The 8437-nt window shown below is 41.5% G+C and overlaps 1 protein-coding gene across 1 annotated transcript in view; it reads right to left on the bottom strand.

The window, feature by feature from the left end:
* LOC138212638 (estrogen-related receptor gamma-like) overlaps positions 1–659 on the bottom strand; it is a 3737-nt gene extending 3078 nt beyond the window's left edge. The window contains exon 1 of the mRNA XM_069173089.1: positions 576–659. The gene's annotated coding sequence lies outside the window, so the exon portion shown is untranslated. The remainder of the gene's footprint in view (positions 1–575) is intronic.
* Between the last annotated feature and the right edge of the window lie 7778 nt (positions 660–8437).

The following is an 8437-nucleotide window of genomic DNA, read 5'->3' as shown; positions in this document are numbered from 1 at the left end:
TGGGTTATTGATTGACTCATTAATCACAGAGCTTCTCATTGCACATATAAGATGTGACAGTAAACTTTCCTACAGCTTTGAATTACGATTTTATATTGATGTATTATTTGCTCCTCCAAGGCTGCAGGTGAAATGAAGAGACTAAAACGTTCATGAGAATACATTTAATAATACATTAATTTAATGAAATATCCTCCTGTGATCAGTCCGATCTTCCTGTGGTCGTCATGGGGATATTATAAGTCTTTAAACTTCGGGTCTAAAGCAGAAAGATCATAGCAGTCGTAGTAGCAATGATCTCTGACAGACACTTTTAGATTTTTTTGAGCCGCTCAGATAAAGAAAGTCTGGATGTGTTGAACCTGATGTCGTCGAACATCCTCTAATCTTCATGTTTTTTTTACCTTTAACTCAGTTAATGGTTTAAACTATAAAAGACATTTGTACCCGTGAATTTAGAATCATTAATCACCTGCAGACTAAAATCTTGATTGTAAATCACTTCCTGTCCAAAGTAAAAGCTTGGATGTTTTAAGGTGTTGGGATGAATTATAAAACACGCATGTTCCTCTCACCTTGTATGGTCCTCTTGAAGAAAGCCTTGCAGGCCTCGCAGGACGCCACGCCGTAGTGATACCCGGAGGCCAAGTCTCCGCACACCAGACACAGCCTCTTGGGCCCCACGGCGCCGATCGCTGGGAGGTAGTCGGCCCTCAGGATGGAGTCGACCTGCGGACAGAAACATCCATCATCATCCAGAACTCTTATTCATTCAGAGTGTGTGTCTGCAGTGTGTTTACAGTGTGTTTACAGTGTGTTTGCAGTGTGTGTCTGCAGTGTGTGTGTGTCTGCAGTGTGTTTGCAGTGTGTTTTTAGAAAATAGTAATAAACACAATAAATCTTTGTTGTTCACCTGCGCTGAGAACGAGTCGTTCTGCGACGCCAGAAAACACAGCGAGGCGTCGGACCCGGCGCCGCTGGAACTACATCCTGTCGGGGAGTCGAGCTCCGCGGCTCCACAGAGGAGGCTGTCGGAGGGGGAGGAAGAGGAGGCAGGGCTGGGGAGGAGGAAGGCCCGGTGGGAGGGGCTGAGAGTGGGCGTAGTGTCCAGGGGCAAGGAGGGGCTGAGGGGGGAGGAGTGGAGGAAGGAGGGCGGAGACTGAGCTTCATCAGCAGGAGAGGAAGAGGAGGAAGAGGAGGAGTCCAGGAGGCTGAGGAGGAAGAAACGAGTGAACTGAAACCAAAAGTACTGTCAATGCACCCTGAAGAACTTTCATCTGTCATAATAATAACAACAATAACAATAATAATAATAATATTAATAATAATAACAACGCACATCAGCGACACGACTCCACAATCACCAGACTTCAGAGTATTTCTGCAATATGAATATAAATATAAATGAATATAAATATAAATAAATATAAATCAAATATATAAATATAATTAACATGAACATGGCAGGGAATGCTGACGACTTCCTTTTTGTCTGACAGTCTTGAACACACCTCTGAGGATTTAGGAAGTGACTGAAGTCCTTCAGCTCCATCGTGGACCTGAACCGGATCTTTGCAGCGCCTCCGAACAGATCACAAATCCAACAACAGCACAAACAGCTGCAACCTCAGCGGTGCGTTCACACGCTCAGGTCTCAGTGCGTAAAAGAGTTCCTGCTGATACTTCAGGGTCCAGCAGAAAAGTGGGAGACAGTAGGAGGAGGGATGATGGGCAGACAGACTTCTGAGGCTCTGAGGAGGCTGCACAGTTATTTATCCTGTCATCACAGAGGAGCGGGGGATGGGGTGGGGCCTGCAGGATCAGCCAATCAGGATGCATCATCACAGGGGGATTGACTTCTTCTCCTTCTCCGATCATCTCTATTGATTGGGACAGTGACAGATGTAGGCCACCGCAGCCTGAAGCTTTCACACCGAGTCTCGTCTGGACTCTACATGAATATCTGTGAATACAAATAAAATAAACAAACATTAATGATAATAATAAAGTGTTTATTTATGAAGCACTTATACGAAGATACGAAGGGTTTTGTATGATGTTAAAAGAAGTTTGGATAAAAATAAGAGAAAAGTTAAATTACGAAAAATAAAAACCAGACAACGATCCGCTGGTCTCGGAGGTCCGGACCAACCGACAGGAAGTCCCTCCAGTGTTTCTGACTGTTTTGGGGATTGTTGTGATTTAAAATGTTACATTTTGTGGATTTTGCAGAAATGTAAGTGATTTTTTTGCAGTAAGATTGTAAGAATTAGTAAAAAAATAAATCAATAACTACTACCAAATAAAAAAAGGGTAACATGTGGTGACATCCTGTAATAATAATCCTGCTGAAATATTTTGCCTGTAATGTGTTTTTCTTCCTGTGTTGAACTTAGAGAACCATCACGGAGCTCAAAGTGATAAAAAGAGTTTAAAAGTGACATATCTTTCCAGGACAGACCGTCAGTGACTAATATAGAACCCAAAGAATGCATCTACTGTCAAAATAAGAGCGTTACATGCTTTTTAAATCACATTCATTCAACACCAAAACAAAGTTCAGTCTCTTCCAGCTGGAAGTGGAGACAACTCATCTAACATGTTCCTCGTTCCATCACAAGAACACATTTCCCACAAACCCTGGCACTTCCTGTTGTAGCTGTTAGCTAGCAGCAGTTTGTTTTGATGGTGAAAGGAGAGGGGGCGGAGCCTAATGATGGGAAATTAATATTTAGTTTTGGTAATGAAGTCAGTATTATTTTGAAAGGAGAGTTTATGATGTAATATTTCCTGCAGAGTTTCTGTTCACAATGTTTTTTCGGCAAAAAAATCACAAATATTTTGAAAAATTTAAGTTCCTGCAAATATTGCATGTTGCAAACTCGCCTTAAAAGCATCATTAAAATGTTAAAATCAGTTTTAAAAGGAAGGTTTCCTTTATTTTTGAGGTGGACAGTTTTTTGGTGAATAAAAGAATGTATTAGCTGACTTTAGCCGAGCACACAACAGATTGTTTTTCCCTATTTCAGGATGTTTCGTGTTGTTTTGCAGTGATACACGAAGTTTGTTGTTTTTGTGTTTGCAGCAAACATAAGAAGAGATGAATAAGCAACAACAGAGATCAGCTGATGTCACAGAAACAGTGAACCCAGAACTTCTTTCACTTAAATTTAAGCTTTTGTTACCTGACCAAGATTTTTGGGAAAGTTTTATTTTAAAGTAAACTTTCCTGAAAATGTCCTAAAAATTACCTGAAAATGACAAAAACATTTCCCAGAAAATCTCAGTTTGGTAATAATCATAAACGTGTTTGTTGTCAGCCTTTACTCGACTCTTCAGTTTAGTTCTAGGTATACTTGTACTTCACATTTATTTAGTAGCTTCAGTTACTTTTATTTTTCTGCGATTAATTTTAGAGTTTCTGTTTCTTCAGCTTGTCTTTGAAACTTTCTAACTAATTTGCTGCAAATTTAATCGTTAACTGTAAGAGATAAAACCATGTTTCCAAAAAAAGTAGTGACTCTGTTTAAAATGTAAATAAAACCAGAAACCAGAACTCATATTTAACTGCAAGTATATAAAAGACAACATTCAGATGTTGAAACAGAGAAATGTTATTGTTTTATGTCAAATATCTGCACATTGTGAATCTGATGTCAGCAACACATCTCTATAAAGTTGTTCCAGGATCATGTTCACCACTGAGCTGCATCAACTCTTCTTTTAACAACACTCTGGAAACCTTTGGGAACTGAGGAGACCAGTTTCTGGAGTTTTGAAAGTGAAATGTGGTCCCATTCTTGCCTGATAGAGGATTTGAGGTGCTCAACAGTTCAGGGTCTCCTTTGTTGTATTTGTCATGTACTGATACTGATCTTGTCAGGAACAATCAGCCGTATCAATCATGATCAGGAGGATCCACAGATACCAACATAAAACTGAGGCTGCACTCTGAATGGAACACACACACACACACACACACACACACACACACACACACACACACACACTCGCGCGCAGTGTTCTCGTGTTCTAATCTTACGCTCAGACGTTCTGATCAGTTTCACCTACATCTGCTGTTTCATAAGATATGTAGAACTAGAACTGTTTGTTGTTTACAAACATTAGTTTGAGACTGTTTGTTGTTTACAGACATTAAGATCAGCTGACATGAACACCATATTTACATGTGGACTGTCTGACGGGAAGTTCTTTTATCTCCTGTTGTTTCAATGAAATGATGCTGCAGTGCAGCAAGATGATCCGAGGGAGACTGTCCTGAGATAAAGGGAGTTAGATTGGATCCTCTGTGAGTCCACTCAGCTGACCCACTCACCTCCATCAGGCAGATCTGGGTCAGGGCCGCTCTGAGTCAGCGGTGCTTCACCTCAGTCCAACCCGGATCAGAACCGCTTACCTGTTCACAGACAGAAGAGGAAACTTTCAAACACAACATCAGGAAGTATTTTTACTTTTCTGGAAAAAACACCTCAAACTCCATCCTCCATGGAAGTGAAGCTGCAGTAGAATCACAGTAGAATCAGGCTGCTTTGGAAAACACAGGGCGCCACACCGGGATCGGGTTTTCATAACAGATCCGGTTCAACCTGGCTTCAGAGAAAAATTCACTTCATACAAAGTCCAATAAAAAGAAAAAAACAATCAAATCTTTGTTTAGTGTCAGAGCATCTTCTGACTCTTTATGTAGTTCAGACCTTCTTTAGACCAGGTTTTATTTCATTGGAGAGTTTCTGAACCCGTCCAGCTGGTAGGAGACCCGGGTCAGAACCAGAACACACTGGAGGGATTATAAATCTCATTTGGTCTGGGGACGCCTCGGATCCTCCAGGAGGAGCTGGAAGATGTTGCTGAGGAGACAGAAGTCTGGACCTGCTGCACCTGGTTTTAGACCAGTGTCGAAGCATTTACTGTCTCTTCATGTGATCCAGATTGACTTGAGATCAGGACTCTTTAGACCTGGTGTCAGACTCTGTTTAGGACTAGTTTGAGGCTGTTTTTAGAACGGTTTCTGACCTGGTTTTGGACCTCAGTTTGGGACCAGTTTAAGACTAGTTTGGGACTGGTTTTGAACTAGTCTTGGATTTGGTTTTAGCCCAGTTTTGGAGCATCTTCTGACTCCATGATTCTGAGATCAGGACTCTGGTTTTGGACCTGGTTACAGAATCCGTTTTGGACAGGTTTTAGACTGGTTTCTCACCTGGTTCTGGCTTAGTTTTAGAACTTCTTTTGGGACAGATATCAGACTTTGTTTAGGACTGATTTCAGACCTGGTTTCAGACTTTATTTCAGACTAGTTTGGGCCTGTTTTAGACTAGTTTTAGAGGATCTTCTGTCTCTTCATGTATTACAGTATACAAACAATAGTTTTTACTGCAGCTCGTGTGCAGAGTAAGGATCTCTGCAGCGGAGTGAAAACATGGCTGATCGTTCTGTGAAAGTGAAATCTGATATTCTGCTGGCTCACAGGTTCAGCCTCCAACTGTGTGAGTCTCTGTAATCTGATTAATGCTGCCTGAGGCTGAGAGTGTGTGTGTTGGACAGATTGGCCTACAATGTAAAGTGGCTTACAGGCCTGGATCCACATAACAGTGCAACATTAAGGTTATGGAGCCGGTGGAGGATTAGAGACGGTCAGCACGCCAGCATCACCTCAGGTGACTCAACAACAACAAACACTTGCTGCACAAGTGGCGGTTGGCAACATGCTAAAGCTGCTTTTCATCAGTGGGTCGGTGAAAGAAAGAGAAAACTGAGGGTTTAACATAAGCAGGAACGAGAGAAAGAACAATAAACATCTTTAACGAAACCCCTGACTGTTTGTATCTTCACTGTTTGTGCTGATTTCTGTCTGATTTTAGTATTTTACAACCCCGTTTCTAAAAAAGTAGCGACGCTGTGTAAAATATAAATAAAAACAGAATTCAATGATTTACAAATCACATGAACTCATATTTAATTGAAAATAGACCAAAGACAACATATCAAGTGTTGAAACTGATAAATTTGTATTATATTAAAATATTTGCCTATTTTGAATCTGATGTCAGCAACACGTCTCTATAAAGTTGTTCCAGGATCATGTTCACCACTGAGCTGCATCAACTCTTCTTTTAACAACACTCTGGAAACGTTGGGGAACTGAGGAGACCAGTTTCTGGAGTTTTGAAAGTGAAATGTGGTCCCATTCTGGCCTGATAGAGGATTTCAGCTGCTCAACAGTTCAGGGTCTCCTTTGTTGTATTGTTCATGTCCTGATGCTCCAGATGTTTTCAATGATTGACAGGTCTGGACTGCAGGAGGCCAGTTTATCAGCGGACTCTTCTACTAGAGAACCATGCTGTTGGAATACGTGCAGAATGTGGTTGGACGTTGTTCTGCTGAAATAAACAAGACCTTCCCTGAAAGAGACGTTGTCTGGATGGCAGCATATGTTGCTCCAAAACCTGAATATATCATTCAGCATTAATGCTTCCTTCCAGATGTTCAAGCTACCCATGCCATGTGCACTAATGCATCCTGTACCATCACAGATGCTGGCTTTAGAACTGAGCTGATAACAAGCTGGATGGTCCCTCTCCTCTTTAACCTGGAGGATGCAGCGTCCATGATTTCCAAACAGAATCTCAGATTGTGATCCATCAGACCTCAGGACAGTTGTCCACTTCATCTCAGTCCATCTTCAATGATCTCGGTCCAGAGAAGGCGACGGTGTTTCTGGATCATGTTTCTATCTGGTTTCTTCTTTGGAGAGTTTTAACATCATTTGTGGACGCAGCGATGAACTGTGTTCACAGATGATGGTTTTCACAAGTGTTCCTGAGCCTATGCAGTGATTTCCACTCCAGAATAGTGTCTGTTTTTAAAGGCAGCCAATCACAGCTGCTATGGTCGACCATGGGATCAATATTTAAGGCGGCGCAGGTCACCTCCATCAGTTTGAAGGGTACTTGTATCTAATTAAAAAATACATGAATCTGACAACACAAACCTACCGTCATACTTTAATACCTCTCCTTCGGTGAGTCGCTGTGCCTCTCTTCCTTTCTGACCAGACTTTTACCAGCTGGGATTTAAACCAGCATCTCTGCTACTTCCTGTCTGACAGAATAATAACCAGCAAGGCAGAGTTCAATAAAGGCGTGTGCAAATATATTTTCTTTTTTTGTCATACAAACAACAGTGATACGAAAAATGTGAGCCATGAACCATCAACATCAACAAAACCAGCAGAGCCTGAAGTACACGGAGGTCTCTGGGAGATAGGGTGCACGTTATACTTCAAACTTGATGAAACAGGAAGTGCATTCAGCACGTTAACTGCAACAGACAGTTAATACAAACACAATAAACTTTTATAGGCTTCTTTCATTTGGTAAAAGTGAGGATTATTGTGTGAGAAGGTGGATTATTATAAACACAATATGACTCAGTGCAGCTTCCAGGATAAACAAGTGAAGGCTGCACTAAAGTCTCAAATCTCGTCCTGGAAAAAAACAATTTAAAATACAGACATGTCAATAATCCTTCAATACATTTTGTATTTATAAAAGTCAAAAAAAGAAACTTCAAACTTATTCTGTATTTTTCCTCTGAAAAACGTCACGTGCAGATCTGAACCAAAACAGGAAAAAAAACCAAAAAAAACAGGAGGAAGGTTTTTGGGGACTATTTTCTGCAGCGGATTAATCGACATTTGACGCTCTCATGAGTATTTGAAGCAGCAGGACGGTGTGTGTTACTGAGTCAGTGTGTGTGTTACTGAGTCTGTGTGCGTTACTGAGTCTGTGTGTGTTACTGAGTCAGTGTGTGTGTTACTGAGTCAGTGTGTGTGTGTTACTGAGTCTGTGTGTGTTACTGAGTCAGTGTGTGTGTGTTACTGAGTCAGTGTGTGTTACTGAGTTTGTGTGTGTTACTGAGTCAGTGTGTGTGTTACTGAGTCTGCGTGTGTTACTGAGTCAGTGTGTGTGTGTTACTGAGTCAGTGTGTGTTACTGAGTCAGTGTGTGTGTTACTGAGTCTGTGTGTGTGTTAGTGAGTCTGTGTGTGTTACTGAGTCTGTGTGTGTGTGTGTTACTGAGTCAGTGTGTGTGTTACTGAGTCAGTGTGTGTGTTACTGAGTCTGTGTGTGTGTTACTGAGTCAGTGTGTGTGTTACTGAGTCTGTGTGTGTTACTGAGTCAGTGTGTTACTGAGTCAGTGTGTGTGTTACTGAGTCTGTGTGTGTGTTACTGAGTCTGTGTGTGTGTTACTGAGTCTGTGTGTGTTACTGAGTCTGTGTGTTACTGAGTCAGTGTGTGTGTGTGTTACTGAGTCTTTGTGTGTGTTACTGAGTCAGTGTGTGTGTGTGTGTGTGTGTGTGTGTGTGTGTGTGTGTGTGTGTGTGTGTGTGTGTGTGTGTGTGTGTGTGTGTGTCGCGTG

This window comes from Embiotoca jacksoni, unplaced genomic scaffold (genome assembly GCF_022577435.1).
Source record: "Embiotoca jacksoni isolate LCO1_2020_lvr unplaced genomic scaffold, fEmbJac1.0.p SCAF_58, whole genome shotgun sequence".
Lineage (NCBI taxonomy): Eukaryota > Metazoa > Chordata > Actinopteri > Embiotocidae > Embiotoca > Embiotoca jacksoni.
This window is presented reverse-complemented; position numbering and strand designations above follow the sequence as displayed.